Source organism: Grampus griseus (genome assembly GCF_964374135.1).
Source record: "Grampus griseus genome assembly, chromosome: 1".
NCBI classification, from domain to species: domain Eukaryota; kingdom Metazoa; phylum Chordata; class Mammalia; order Artiodactyla; family Delphinidae; genus Grampus; species Grampus griseus.
Genome location: NC_139017.1, coordinates 66,814,873 through 66,831,629, shown reverse-complemented (window position 1 = coordinate 66,831,629; position 16,757 = coordinate 66,814,873). Strand labels below are relative to the sequence as shown.

General features: G+C 36.8%; 1 protein-coding gene across 3 annotated transcripts in view; it reads left to right on the top strand.

Annotated features, from left to right (window-relative positions):
• The window catches only part of ATF6 (activating transcription factor 6), a 222,639-nt gene that overhangs the window by 49,720 nt on the left and 156,162 nt on the right, over positions 1-16,757 (top strand). The window lies entirely within an intron of this gene.

Here is a 16,757-nt window from a genome sequence, read left to right as displayed (position 1 = left end):
TCACCCCCCATTAGTAGTAAGTTATTTTTTGATAAGTCTTTAGCTAGTTGTATTTCTCTTTTAAAAGGATTACTTGTAATCTTGACCCAAAAATCTTTTCTTTTGGTATGAGTTGCTGTAAACCTACTTGCATGTATTAAATATGTATCTAGTGTTTATTGACAAGTAACCTGCTTGCCATACTCTGCATATATTTACTAATTCCTATTTTTGTACGTTTATGTACACCATTCCTAAACTGAAAGAACTTCCTTCTGTCTTGCAACTTATGTTTTAGTCTCTCCCCACTGACATTCTTGATATTGTTTTATTCAACTGCTTCTCACCAGTTATGAATTTGTTACATTTTCTTCCACTTGTTGAAGTTGTGTTTTGTGCTGTTACTGTTTCTTATGCATATTTTGTCACAGGTATAAAGTCTTAGATCATGTTGTCTAGTTCTTTAATTTTGTCCTGTAGAGACAAGACAGTGTTCATCCCAGAGGAGATACACAGTTATGTGTGTTCATTTGCTATTTCTCAAAAGCTGTGTGCTTTTAGTTCCTCGTTTCTTATCTAGGCTATATGAGGTACTCATTATTTATTCAGTCAGACATACAGCAAATATTTTTAGAGGACTATTGTTTGCCAGGTACTGAGCAAGGAGCCAGGAATGCAAACACGAATAAAAGTCTAGTAAGAGAAGCACATATGTAAACAACTGTGGTATGAAAAAGAATTATGTAAATGTTGTATAAAGATAGGGGCATATTCTTTTTTTTTTAATATATATATTAAAATATTTATTTATTTATTTGGTTGCACTGGGTCTTAGTTGCAGCAGGCGGGCTCCGTAGTTGCGGCTCGCGGGCTCCTTCGTTGTGGCATGCGAACTTTTAGTTGCGGTATGCATGTGGGATCTAGTTCCCTGGCCAGGGATCGAACCCAGACCCACTGCATTGGCAACGCAGAGTCTTACCCACTGCACCACCAGGGAATTCCCAATAGGGGCATATTGTTGAAGGAACATCAGTGACTCTGATGATGGTAGTCACAGAGGCTTTATGGAGTAGCATTTGATGAACGAATAAAGAGAATGTAATTATGCTTCAGGAAATGAGGGTGGTATTGGGGACGTCTTGCTGTGAAAGCCCTCAGAAGTCAACAGAGATTTGAAAAATAAGACAGCAACAAAAAATTTTTAATGAATTAATGATCTTCACTGATGGCTGAGGTGATGGGTGTATCATGGGTTGGGTCTTATTTCCATGAGCAAGTAGATTGATCCATTATGGATGGAGGAGATAATAGTCTCAATTTATTAATAAAGGTTTGTGTTTAAAAAAATTAGATGGACAGTACAAAAAGGAGAATTAAGAATGGGAGAAAGTTTAAATACTTGAAAATACTGAGCAACAACCTAAGGAAATCTGTGTCTGTCTCTGTGTGAAGGCTTTAGGAACAGAAAGCCAAGAAGTAGTGGGAATATTAGGAACTGTTCAGATTTTGAAAACATGTTAAAAGGCTTAGATTGAAGAAAAGCAACAAAGAGAAGAGCTAGAAGGAATGAAGAAATATCAAAATGTCTTAACAAGTTGGAATATCTCCAGATACCAAGAAGGAAATAGGAAAGAAACTGGCTATGAAACTCATAAAAAGCAGGAACTATTTCTTCTGGAGAAAATTTGGCACAGTGAAATATCAAAGCTCAGAGAGCAAAAATGTTTGAAAGACTGAAATCTACCCCTGAACCAAATGTTGGGAATGGAGATGTTGCATCATGTATATTATTCAGAAGCATTTCTTAATTGACCTCATTGTTTGCAGTCTTTTCACTGCAAAACCAATGATCTTCTCGGACCTGGGAATCCGCCAGAGGAGCAGGAAATCCCCAGTTGAACCTTATTAGTACCACCTGGAAGATATTTAGTGAACAACTTCCACATCCGTGGCCTTGAATATCTATAAAGCAAGCATTATGTTTTCATTGGTGCAGAAACTGCATAGGCTTCTAAATAATAGATTGTGAGTTCTAACTCAGCTCTTCTCAGGTACTACAAAACTAAGTCTGGCCAGACAAATAGACATTTTAATCAGAGATTTTGAAAGCATTTTAAATTTAGGAGCCTAAAGTCTTTCAGAAGAGATCACATTACCGTAGTAGTGTTGTTAATGTTGTTTCAGATGTTCAATGTAGAATTGAACTTTTGTGCCTTACTGGTATGGCTCCAAGTGAGAAAACATATAACACACATTTGCCAAATATAGGTATGCCTTAAGAAACATTTCCTGAAGGCACTTGGTGATGAAATGTAAATACATCTTACATCTAACGTAAGAGAGTTTTGTCAAAGTAATGTGTAGCAAAACTGACTAGTTTGGAGAGTTTGGGGTTACTGAATAGTCATCACACAGAAAAAGAAAATAAACTAAGTAGACTTAAAAGGGTTAATTTTTCTGACCTTACTGATATTGTGTGGATGGTAAAGAAGGCATCTAGCTATTTTTGGCACAGGATTCAAAGAACTGGCCTACTCTGGGTGGTCTATAAAAATAGTAACTCTAGGCAGCAGGGAATGGCTAAACAGGACAAATGTGAATTGGTAGGAAACCCTCTTCTTACTTACTACTCATTGGGATTGAGTCTATGATTATTAGTCATATTTTATAGTTGTAGAACCTGAAATTTAACCCAGATCTCTTTTTAAGAAATGACCATTGAAAACTCTGCCTTTTATAAAGCATTTTTTTTTCCTACCATTCTTCAAGAAACCTTAAGGACTTCTGCTTTTGGCAGTATGGTGGGCTAGAGGTACAGAGAAACTTCGCATTTTAGTACACCGGAAAATGCTGGATTAAAAAACAAATCAAAACTCTTTGATTTCATGGCTGAACTGAGGAAAAGGAAGGACCTCTCAGAGGCCAGAATATTAAGGTAACATAAATCCATAATGGTAAGCTAACATTGGAAGTGGTGCTTGTCCTAGAGTTATTTCCTCATCCTTTTGTCGTAGCATCTGGGAAGAGGAAAGAAAGCTCTGGATCCAAACAAGGTGAGAAGTCACAACTGAAGCCCTCCTACCCCCACCCAAGTAAAGCTGGAACTTCCAAAGAATGACATTCTTGGTTGCTAAAAGAGAAAAAAGTAGATTGCCATACCACATAGGGAGAGTGTTGGTAAGTACCTATCTTGGTATTGGCTTTGAGTAGAGTAGAAATAAAGAAAGAATTTTCTCTTTACCACAAGCCCTAACTCATGCAGTTTGAGCCTGAATTTACACTACTTGTGTGGCCCCAAAAAAAACCAAGACAAAAATTTAGTTTAAGCGGTCCTGTGTTGGTGGTACTGCTAGTCTCCTGGCAGAATCAAATGTAAATCCTTCTCAGAGAAAGGCACTTTAAACAGACATCTAAAAAATTGCCAAAGGTAGGGTTCCAACTGAACATGAATCCACATCCTCTCACCTCCCCCCAATTATTAAACACACCAAGAAACAGGCCACCATGAATAAGAGTTAGAGGAAATAAACTACAGAATAAAACTCTGAAAGACTACAGATAATTGAATTAACAGATACTAGAGGTAAAATAAATATGTTAAATAAAAGAGGGAATTGAAGTATGATGAAAGAACAAAAGACTATAAGGATTAATCAGGACATTTTGAAAAAGAACCTGGAAATGTGATAATTAAAAAGTTGACATTAGAAAAACAATGCACAGGTTAAAACAAAAAATTAGGCACATTTGAAGAAAGAAATAGTAAATGGGAAGATGGATCTGAAGAAATTATACAGAATGTAACACAGAGAGACATAGAGATGGAAAACTTGAGAGATATTAAGAGACACTACCATAACTATGGGGTTACACTACAGTAACTTAGTAATCAAAGTAACATCATGAGACATACTGACATCTTGTACCTCCTGATGTGATGCACTGAAAAGGGCACAACATCACTTCTGTGACATTCTTGCCAAAATGGCATAACCTGGGTTTTACCATGAAGAAACATCAGATAAAGCCAGATTGAGTGGGACATTAAAATATTTTTGTAATCTTCAAAAGTGTCAAGGTCTTAAGGAAGAAGGAAAATAACCTCAAAGAAGATTTGAGATAACAGAAATGAAGAGCCAACAACAACAAAAATAATAAATGTGAATGAAACTTTTAAAAAAGTTGATGGTATAAAACATTAACAATGTCTAGTTTGTAACGTTAAAACAAATCAAGATGGAAGTATAGTATTCCCCCCTTACCCTTGGGGGATATATTCCAAGACCGCATGGATGGTATCAAACCGTATATATACTATGTTTTTTCTATACGTACATACCCATGATAAAGTTTAATTTATAGATTAGTCACAGTAAGAGGTTAACAACAGTAACTAGTAATAAAAAAACAATTATAACAATATACTGTAATAAAAGTTATGTGAATGTGACCTCTTTCTCTCTCAAAATAGCTTATGGTACAAATTTAATGTCTTTTCCGTCTTAACTAAGCACTTATACACTGTGGCCATAACTTCTGCAGCTTGAGATGTGATGATAAAACTAGTACGAATTTCTTTTTCCTTCTTCACAATTTCATGGATAGAAGATTTGTTCTTACCGTAGATCTTAGCAACCTCAGCATATGATTTTTTTGCTTTCCATATTAAGTAGAGAACTTTACCTTTTCACTTAAAGGAAGAACTTTACGGCTTCTCTTTGGCATATACAGATTGCCAGCATCTCTACTCTTGCACTTTGGGGCCATTATTAAGTAAAGTAAGGGTTACTTGAACACAAACACTGCAATACTGATACTGCGACAGTCAACCTAGTAACTGAGATGGCTGCTAAGTGACTAAACCAGTGGGATACACTAAACAAAGGGATGATTGACGTCTTGAAAGGGTGGGACTGAGCAGGACAATGCGAGACTTCATCATGCTACTCAGAATAGTGCACAATTTAAAATTTAAGAATTGTTTATTTCTGGAATTTTTCATTTAATATTTTTAGTATGTGGTTGATCACAGGTAAATGAAACCGTGGAAAGTGATACCATAGGTAAAGGGGGACTACTATAACTTCTGGACAATAACATCGGATAAATTGTGAGGAGTGTGACTGAGCTTAAAGCACTCAAAGTTTCTGTTGTTTGGGAAGTAAGTAAAGATAATGACTGTGTTTAGACTTGTTAAATTAATTGGCATTTTAAAGTTTTGAGGGATAACATCTAACAAAATATAATTAGAATATATCATTTCAAAACCTATTAGAAGTAGTATTGTGGAATGAGGTGGACGGATTCAGTCAAAAAGATGGCATGAAGAGAGAAATAAAGAAACAGCCAGATTATGAAAGCACAGAATATTGTAGTAGAAATGAATCTAGAATATTATCTGTAATCACAATAAATGGAAATGTACTGACCCGTGCATTTAGAAGGCAAAGATTGTCAGACTGGATGCGGGAGAAAAGCAAAATTCAACTTCATGCTGTTTATAAGAGAAACACCTAAAAGCATAAAGCTACAGAAAAGTAGAAGATCAAAGGATGGAGAAGCAAACAGTAGCTAAAAGAATGCTGGAGTTACTCTATTAATATCAGATACATATACTTTAAGGAGAAAAGTATTATTAGACCTAGTCACTACATGCTGATTTAAAAGTATAGTTTATCAGGAAGGTATAATAATTCTAAATTAGTATGCTCCTAATAATACAGCTTGGAAACGATAACTGATGGACCTACAGGTGAAAATTGACATTCTGCTACCATAATGGGAAATTTTAGCATACCTCTCTCAGTAATTGATAGACCACATAGACAAGAAAATCTGCAAGGATACAGAAGATTTGATTATTGTCGTTAAATTTGATCTAGGGGCTGTATGTATATATACGGCATCTATCAACACATAGTTTTCCAACCATATATGAAAGTGTTAAAAATTACTCTGTACTAGGTCATAAAGGAAATATCAGCAAGTTTCAAAAACTACATATGGACTACATTCACTGTTAGTGCAATTAAGCTAGAAATCAGTAACAAAAAGATGAAACTAAGAACTCCTATACTACTAAAAATTAAAAGGCACAGTTCTAAATAACCCATAGATCAAAGAAGTCATAATGAAATTTGGTTTTAAATTATGGTATTAAAATGCTATTTATCAGACCTTGTAGAAAGTACCATACTGTGCGGGAAAAGCAAATTGCAGAAAAATATGTACAGTATGATTACATTTATAGAAAGTTCAAATCAGAAAAACTGTACATTATGAATGCATGTGCATAAATGGTATAGCTATAAAGAAAAGCAGGGGAATTGTTATTACAGATTTCAAAAGTGGCGTTGAGCAAGTTCAGCTCACCCCTAGGCTGGGCTAAGTATTTCTTGGTGTTCCCAAATTATCCTGTATACATATAATAGAATGTATCATATTTTACTAATTATTTGTTGGTGTATCTGTCTTCATCACTATAGACTCCTTTTTCCTTTTTTTTTTTTTTTTTTAATTCTTAGAGGTGCTTACTTTATTGAGATTCCACAGTTTCCCATGGACCATTCTTTTTTTTTTTGGCCTCACTGAGCAGCTTGTGGGATCTTAGTTCCCCAACGAAGGATCGAACCTGGGCCCTGGCAGTGAAAGTGCTGAGTCCTAACCACTGGACCGCCACGGAATTCCCTCCTTTTTTTTTTTTTTTTGAGAATAGAAGTTCTGCCTTATTCTTTTTTTTATATATTCTCAGCAACTAGCATAGTGTATGTAGTACATGGTAGACACATGTTGCACTGAATTGCAAAGAAGGTTTTTATCATGGTGACAGAGAGGGAAGGGCATTCCAGGCAGAGGCAATATTCTGAACAAATGCTTAGAGAGGTGAAAGAAGATAGCTTTTACCCACAGTAAGAAGCAGTCACAGATGGCTAGAGCTTACCTTGCTTTTAGATTGAGCTTGACGTGTTGTAGCTACTTGATAAATATTTGTTGGATGATGGTTGAGTGACTAAATGAATGAATGATTGAATGTTAGTGAGCATAGAATGTATGGTGGGAAATGGTAAACAATTGGGCTGAAAGGGTAGGCTGTGTTCAGGTCACATAGGCCATCATGTTCACTCTAAAGGAGAACAGCATGAAACAGTGACTAGTGCAAGGAAATGTCATAGTGAGCACCACGTAATGTGGTGTATGTTGTGAGTGTTGTACTGAGAAGAGGGAGATAAATGGAGAGAGTTATTATAAGGAAAGACTTCACAGAGGAGAGTAGAATTAAAGATTTATAAGGAGAGAAGGAGAGAAGGACATTCCAAGGGAAGTTTATAACACATGACAGTAACCAAGGTATAATACAGAAATGGAAAAAAAGTTGTCCCCCCTCTTAAAAGAATAAAAATGGCAAAAAAAAATTTTTTTCGAGGCCTGGGTCTCTTATGACTGGTTCCATTTTCTTTATGTTTTTCTGATTGTACATTTTCTAAGATACCTTAATTTTCATAGCTGTTCTCTTTATCTCGTTACTACTACTTTCTGCACTATAAATGTAGTTTCTTCTAGTCATTTTTCAGACACTAAACCTTCTAACAGACGTTGAAATTGGATAGGGTACAGTATAAATGGTTATTACATTTAAATTTTATGAGGTTGAGAAAGATATTTTCTTTGTTAGGGAGAGGACTTAATCTTTAGAATTTCCTCCTCTTGGGTTCATACTTAACTCAGTGGTCAAAGTTCATACCTGATGTTCATACCAAAGGCATGGTTTTTCATTACTTCTCTATGCTGTGCTTCTGTTTGATTTTTAAGTTTTGTTGTTGTTTCAAGTTTGCACTTCATCACTGTTTTGACATTAGGTAAGTTTAACTTGCTCCCAGGCCCCAAGGATTGATGTAAATCTCAGACTTGTACAGATATCAAGGAAATACAGTGAGGTGGGGGAAATGAGCAGTGTTCATTTTAGACACTGGTAAAAATATTTCTTCGTGGAGGGAAGCTGAATTTATTTAAGAAATGAGGGGGAAATAAGGGAAGAAAAAGGGAAAATAGATTAATTTCGATAGAAATAAAAGAATTTCTGAAAGATTCTGTTACGAACATAAAGTTTAACCAGCAACAAACTGTGTTAAAAATAATTCCTTCTTTATAAAACAGGGTGATTAAGAGCTAGTTGGGAAAACATCAGTCTAAATGCTACTTGCAATTTGTTGTTTATTATCAGCTTTGTTATGTTCTGAGTTTTGTTGACTGTTGAGTATAGTAGGGCTACAGTTTTTATCATAGAAGTTTGTCTGATGTTTTGCTAATTTTCCTTTTCTCCTTAACAGTTTGGATGACTTTTTGGTAAATTCTCTCATAGTGGTTTTCAACCTTTCCTGTACATAATCACTACGAAATCTTAAAAAGAGAGCTAACTGAGCCCTACCCCAAACCTATGGAATCTAGTGAGATGGGTCTAAATCATTTATTTTTATTTTTAAAATTTATTTATTCATTTTATTTTTGGCTGCACTGGGTCTTTGTTGCTGTGCGTGGGCTTTCTCTAATTGCGGCGAGTGGGGGCTACTCTTCGTTGTGGTGTGCGGGCTTCTCGTTGCGGTGGCTTTTCTTGTTGTGGAGCATGGGCTCTAGGTGCACGGGCTTCAGTAGTTGTGGCACGTGGGCTTAGTAGTTGCAGCACACGGGCTCAGTAGTTGCGGCACACGGGCTTAGTAGTTGCAGCACATGGGCTTAGTTGCTCCATGGCATGTGGGATCTTCCTGGACCAGGGATCGAACCCATGTCCCCTGCATTGGCAGGCAGATTCTTAACCACTGTGCCACCAGAAAAGTCCTTAAATCATTTATTTTTAAACAAAGTATTTTTCTTTAGGTGATCCTGAGGTATGTCCAGGGTTGAAAACTACTGTGTATAGTTTTATATTTCTTTCTATACATTGACCCCTATGGTAATTGTAAGAGCACTTATCCATTAAATTAGAAGATAATATATATAAGAGAAATTTTATTAAATCTCTAGACAGACGCTTGTATAGTCATAGGTTTGTATTATATAATTGAGGAAATTTATGGACCTGTGTTTTGGACAGAACAGGAATCATAACAGAACCCTGTGAGAGGAACTTCTTCCTAACACATAGGACTTCAGTATATAGGTTCCTTTGTTACATTTTTCCCTTTCTACTATTTAAAAAGTCACTATAACCATTCTCCTTTCCTGCAAATAATAAGGCAACATCCAGAGGTGGTTTTAAATATATTAGGTGTTAAAAAAAATTAACAAGTGTTTGAAATTGATAATACTTTTCCCTTGTTTGTTCTGGTTGGGTGCTGTCCCCTCACAAGAACCAGAATCTTTACAGTTTGAGACATCAGACTTGGATGAGGAAGGGCAAATTGTACTGCTTAAGGACCAGCTACTCTGTGGTTTTCTTATGAGACTATGTTATAGGGGAAAGGTAACCACAGAGAATATGGTTTTGAATTTGAGTGGCCTGGAACTGGTTAGAAATAAAATGTCTCTAATTCCAATATTCTCCAAGTTTGTCAGCTTTTCATTATTTTTATGGGAAGAATTCTAGCTTTTTATCCTGAGATGAGCCTGTCCCCAAATCTGGCTTCAATTTTTTTTCCTTATTCAATTGCTGAGCACACTTTGCTGTATGATATCACTATTGGCTGTAAGTTAAAAGTTACTGTATAACTTAAATGTCAGACTTCAAACCACCAAGTATACATGGTTTTGTTCAGCCAGGTTTTTAAATGAAATCTAATTCAAGTTTTTGGCTAAAAGTGCTTTCCACAGTTATCAAAGTGACACATAAACTGAAGAAATACATCTAAATACCAGGTGTTATTCAATCTGGGATTGCAGAGAGGTAGCAGAGCTAAGGGCAGTTCTTTTCCCAAATAGTCTAATTTACTCATGTTCTTCAAAAAAGTATCTGTGCAAAGTAATTGGTTCTCTTTTCTTCTATCGCCTGTGGATTTCATCCTTTAAAAAAATGGCTTAGAGTCTATCAGTAGTGAAGAGCTGAGTTTTGAGGGCATGGAAAATTCTGTTGATGATTTTCTTTAGTTTTGGCTTTCCTGAGTTATATATAGGGAGGCTTATGAGGAGTATCACAGTGGCTTTATCATGTATCACTTGGCTACTTCCCCCTCAGACTTGATTTGTTACAGTGAAGGGGAAAGCAGTTGAAATCAGAAACGTACATCCTTTGTTAACTTCCTTCTTTACCTTGAATAAGTCACTATGTCACTTTCAAAGATAAAAGGAGATAATGTGGTAACTCCTGCTTCTGTCTTGTGAGAGGACATCAGTGAGAGACTAGGGCAGATGAGAAAACTGTCAGTTTAAGTTGGTTACTTTGATATTTTCTTTAGACTACAGATCTTTAACGTAAAACAAGGACTAGTGGATGGTTTGTCTGAAATAGCTTTCTCAAACACTATTTTCAGTACTGAGCTGTGCAAAACATAAATAATAGAGGAATACACAGCTTTACTTTTGTAATAAGTGAAGGTCTAGCCTAATATTAAGGTAGTATAATAACTTTGAAACTTTTGATTTTTCAAAATATATATGTAATTATTTATTGCTTCTAGGCGGTTTGCCTTTAATGTCTTATTTTCTCCAGATTTGACCTGTTCTGTCATTTCAGTAAGCATTTGAAACATATTTTAAGGGTTATTCTACAGATTGTTTTTTTTTCTTTTTTTTTTTTTTTTTGCGGTATGCGGGCCTCTCACTGTTGTGGCCTCTCCCGTTGCGGAGCACAGGCTCCTGACGCGCAGGCTCAGCGGCCATGGCTCACGCACGGGCCCAGCCGCTCCGCGGCATGTGGGATCCTCCCGGACCAGGGCACGAACCCGTGTCCGCTGCATCGGCAGGCGGACTCTCAACCACTGCACCACCAGGGAAGCCCTACAGATTGTTTTTAACAGAGTTATGGCTAGTATAGCATGAACTGTGTGTGCTGTGCATCTAGACTTCATGGTGTCTGTGTTGTGAACATAAGCGAGCATTGATGTCTTACGTTCCCAGGCAGTTTGTCACAATCCATGAGCTCTGAGGAGCTAATATTGGGGAATCACAGATACTCTGTATGCCTTATATGGCTTTCTATCTCAACTCTTTTACTGGACTTCTCAATAAAACCACATTACTTGCTTTCATTTTTCCTTCTCACCCCTTTTTTTTGTGTGATGTGAATTTGAAAATGAGAGATAAATGGAAATAAGACCGTTGGAAAAAAGAAGATGAATAAAAAAGTGAAGACAGTTTCAAAATAATCTGAGTTTGGCTGTATGTTGATACCACCTGTGCTTGGTTGGTAAAGGTAGCAGTTTTTGTGTGTTTTGTTGTGTTAAGCTTTTATTTATCAAACATTTGCTCTGCACCAAGTACTAGTCTAAGCACTTTATATAAATTAATTCCTCCTGGAACTCTAAGGTAAGTGGTATTATCTCCATTTTACAGATGAGGAAACTGAAGTCACATCTAACGTTTGGCAGAGCTAGGGTTCACAGTCTGCCTTTGGAGCCCTTGTGTTAATCATTAATAGAACAACAGTGATCCATGTAGAGAAAAAGTTGGTATTTACAGATAGAGGAGTTAGGACTCTATCCAGTAACTTTACCCATTTTCCTAAAACTTAAGATTGAATGTGAAAGGAGAAAATATATATTTTATGGGTTGATGGGATTGGTGGGAATATAATAGAAGATATTGCACTCAAATTTACAGGCATCTTTTTGACATTGAGAATGAGTAGAGTGTGCCTTTCTCAAGTGAGAGGATACCAAAGAGTTGTTTGCACACAAACTTTTTGTATTAAACATTGACTCATTGACTTCAGCAATTTAATAACTATAGTGTATTGGTTATTTACTGCTGTGTAGCAAACCACCCCAAAACTTAAAGGTTTAAAACAATAACAGTCAGTTACTTTGCTGAAACATCTGCAGTTTGGGAAATTCAACATCTCAGTAGAAACAGTGCTTTGCTCCATGGAGTGTCAACGGGGTTGGCTCAGGGTGGAGGACCTACTTTCGAGCTGGCTCACTCATCAGGCCAGCAGGTTGGTGCTGGCCTGAGCTGGGACCCGAGCCAGGGCCATTGGCTAGAGGGTCTCGGTTTTTCTTCATTTGGGCCTCTCCACAAGTTGCTTGGCCTTCCTCAGAGTATAGTGGCTGGGTTCCAAGACTGATCATCGCCTGTTAGAAGAGTGCTTGCTTTATAATTTTTCACTGAATGGATGAAAGAATCTCAGGTTGTTTTCTTGCTCTTGTTGGCTCACTTGGCAAACTGCCACTGTAAAAAGTACGTGTTTCTTCTCAAGGTCTGGTAATCCCTGGTTCTGAGAACTGCTATTTAGAGGATTAAAAAAAAAAAAAACATTTCAACTATTGATCTATTTCTTCCTTCAGTCAAATTTCTGTTTCTAGTAAATTATGCCGATTTACTACAAAGTCTGCAAAAATCATCTGTGAACCATTCAATAAACAGAGAAAAATAGCTTTTTTAAGATTCGGAGAACTCCCTTGGGAACTCCCTGTCTTTAGCCTCAGTTGCAATGAAAATTAACATAATTTCCTGTTCCTGGATCTGGTATAATAATGAGTTTACCACCTGCTGTTCTTGAGTTGTGGGTTAGTTTCCCTAAAATAAAGATCTGGATTTTTTCTCCTGGCATGAGGCAGAATGTTACATAAAATTCATTTATTTGTTATTTAAAGAAAAAAAAGAATGCCTTCTATGGGTTAAGCATTGTCCTCGAACAAAACAGGTCTCTGTACCTACAGGGACATACAGACAATAAACATAATAAGTGAAATAATAGAACAAAGGGATAAAATATAGTAGGGTAAATGGTTTTACAAGCGTGAGAGTGGTTGTTGGAATTGTAGTTTTAAATAGTGATCACTATAAAGTAGACATTTGAACCAAGGTTTAAAGGTGATAAATAGCCATATGGATATATGGAGGAAGAGCATTCCAGACAGAGGGAACAACCAGTACAAAGGCGCTAGGGTGGAAGTGTGCTTTGCATGTTCAAGGAAAAGCAAGTGGGTCAGTGTGGTTGGACTAAAGTGAGCAAGGGGGAGAGTAGTAGGAGATGATGCCAGAGAGATACGGTGGAGGGGTTAAATTTAGTGAGGCCTTGGTCATTGTAAGGATTTGGGCTTTTACCATGATAGAAATGAAGAGCCATCTGAAGGTTTTGAGCAGAGGAGTGACATAGTAATCTGACCTAGATTTTAAAGCAATCCTTCCAGTTGCTATGTTGAGAATAGCCTGAACCTGGCAGGCAGGAAGACAAGCTGTGCCACTAACTGCTGTGTCATCTGTGGGACACATAGCACTTTCCGATTTATAAAGCATGTTCACATCCATCGTTTCATTTGAATCTTTGAAAAACCCTGTGAAATATTTATTTTTCCTATTTTACATTGTGAGGAATTGGAGGTTCAGTGAAGTTAACCGACTTTCCCAGACTCAATTGGAGAGTCTCATAGCCACACGTTGAATCCATATCTCTTGACTCCAAATTTTGTGTTCTTTCCTGTATTCCACATTAAAACCTGAGGATTTTCATGCTCTTTCCAGCTTAAAGTGATTTCACTTTTTCATGTGCAGTTCTCAGGAAGAGGAATAGCAGCATATGGATATCTTTTGGGAATGGGAACCAGTAAGATTCTTAACTGCTGAGATGGCTTGAACTTAAAATTGACCAACTTGTACCATAAGGAAACAGGTTTGCAAAGGGAAGAATAGATTTGGAGATTTGCCATTTTTTGTTCAGCTACTTGGTATGAAAATTGGGTATCTGAAATCATATCTTAAGGATTAAGTTGGCTTCATAAATAATCTAAAACAGTTGTTGGCTTTTAGAATTTCATAAATGAAAAAGTAAAGTAACAATTCTTATAATACTTTTTCCAGACTTTTGGGGAAATTGAAATTACTTGTGTTTTATTAATCTGTGCTTTTCAGGCCCATTGACCCACAGCATGAGCAAGGTTTATTGGTGTAATGATTATTCGAAGGCTTAAAACTGTTGTGATTCTTGCAGGGTAGCATGTTTCTGGTCATAGAGACTTCTATTTTAAAAAATATTTATTAGTTTATTTAAAAATACTGAATAGAATCTGATTTAAGCTAATTACGAAAAGTGATTAGATTGCCATATTAATATGATCTATAAACAGTTAATCATTATACTAATATTGTGACTCTGAGTCATCTCCTTGTGTTCTTGGAAATTTATTTTTCCCAAAATTAACAAAAAGGGACATTGAATGATATAAAACACTCATGCCAAGAATCTAAAAGTTCATATCAACAGTAAGTTTCTCATACTCTTTTGTACATTTGACCATTATAAGGACTGTCAAATTTCTTTCTTAATATTTGTGTTGTCCAAATTGTACTAAGACAGTCTTGAATTCTGGCAGTAAAATAAAACTCCTTTATGTCTTTCAGATATTAATAAAAACAAGGGAAATGTAAATTTGCAGTTATTTAGATGGTTAAAATTAGTTTCTATAGGTCATTTCATAGGTTCAAGCATATATAGTTGTTTTGAGCTGAATTGGACAGTCAGCTTCTCTGTAATTTAGCTTGAGAAATTTCATTACACTTTAATTTATTTTTTTAGAAATTTCATTTTAAGACTTTAAAAAAATTTGCAAGGAATTGGGACCAAATGGCAACAACAACTAAAAACAAAAAAGTGAAAAACTTTAAAAGATTCTTTCTAAAATTAATATATTGCCTTTTCAAAATACTTCCTGGCCCAATGGGTAGATAATAAAATTGAGACTTATAGACTGTTTGGATCCTTATTTTTGCCTCTTCTCTGACCCACTTCCTTGTTTAAAATGCTTTGTTGACTCTGTATAATAAAAGTGTTGTGAAGATCCTTTTTGTGGAGTCCATTGAATGAGATCTGAGTGAGCCCTCAGGCTAAAAAAAGGTAAAAGTTACTAACGTAGCGGTAAACATATATTGTCATTACACTGTAATAATCATTACTCACGTGGGCAGTGGGAAAAAATAGCGATCACTTATGAGCCAAACCAATCAACATTAAAACTGATTCCTAGGAAGTGTAGCTACTAAGTGATTATAGCACAGTCCAGTTACAGATGGAATAACCTAAACTGATAGTTAAACTCAAGGCATTTGCTTGCAACAGTCACAAATTGTGAATCAAAATGCCAGTTTTCACAGTGCTAATAAAATCATGAAAAGAACAATGATTAGTAGAAGAGCTCTTTGAAAGCTTCCAAGTACTAATGATTGTGAACTCTTGTAATTTACTCCATAAATCATCCATAAACCACATAAATCATTTTTTTAAAATATTTATTTATTTATTTTTGGCTGAGTTGGGTTTTTGTTGCTGCGCGTGGGCTTTCTCTAGTTGGGGTGAGCAGGGACTGCTCTTCGTTGCGGTGCGCGGGCTTCTCACTGCAGTGGCTTCTCTTGTTGCGGACCACGGGCTCTAGGCGCGCGGGCTTCAGTAGTTGAGGCGCGTGGGCTTCAGTAGTTGTGGCTCGCGGGCTCTAGAGCACGGGCACAGTAGCTGTGGCGCACGGGCTTAGTTGCTTCGCGGCATGTGGGATCTTCTCAGACCAGGGATCAAACCCGTGTCCTCTGCATTAATAGGCAGATTCTTAACCACTGCGCCACCAGGGAAGCCCACATAAATCATTTTTGATTGTGTCCTTCCACATGCCTCTCGTCTGACTTCCCCATCCTTTTCCCTAAACTGTCCACTTCTGTTGGATTTATTGTGAACAACGTGTAACTTTTAGGGAATTGAGGTAGGAAAGATGTTATGAGAAACAAGATTAGTTTAAAACAGTGGCTCTCAAACATTGGCGTATATCAGATTGTTAGGCACCGCTCCCAGAGTTCTTGGGTGAGTAGGTTGGAATGGGGCCGAAGAGTTTGCATTTCTAACCAGTTATCAGGTGATGCTAATGCTGCTGGTCCAGGTCCCACACTCCGAGAATCACTGTGCTGGGGAAGGTGCCTTCTGATCCAGAGGAACTAACAAAGTGTGTTAGTTGCTAGTTGACAGTAGGATTCAAGAAAGGAAAAGGATAGAAACTACTCCTAGAAGCCACAGCAGCCACTTTGACTTGGCAGGTAACTATGAGAGCCTTGCAAACAGCTTTAAGATCCCTAGCCAGGAAGTAGGAAAGCAGAGAAACCGTTCTAGTAATCTGCTGTTTTGCTGGCAGTGGTAACCATCAAGTAGTCTAGATGAATAGGAGACAAATGTAATACCAGTTTTTAAAAGAAAGAAGGTAGATTTTCCCCATTAGACCAGGGAATTTAATATTGTTCATAGGGAAGATTTTGATATAGAAAGGGGTATGTTAACTGGGAGCCACAATTAAAACAAGAACAGAACATAACAGTTTATTTTATTGAATAAATTGCTAGACTTAATGATAATGTGGCAGACAGGGCCATCCGTAAATAATCTAGCCTTGCATTATGGTTAGTCTCCTTTCTTTTCCTTCTCTCTCTGAGATGATCCCTTTCTCACTGTGCTTGCACATGCACATGTCCACTTACATACCCTCTCCTGCTTTACTTGCAATTCCCCAAGCAAAACATATTCTCTTATGACTGTGTCCTTTTTCATATACTAGTCTATCTACATGAAATGCCTTCTCACTCACATCCTCCTTTCCACCTGTTTATTTACTGCTTGTATTTTAAGATAAATTCATGATCCTCTTTGTAAAGATCAAATG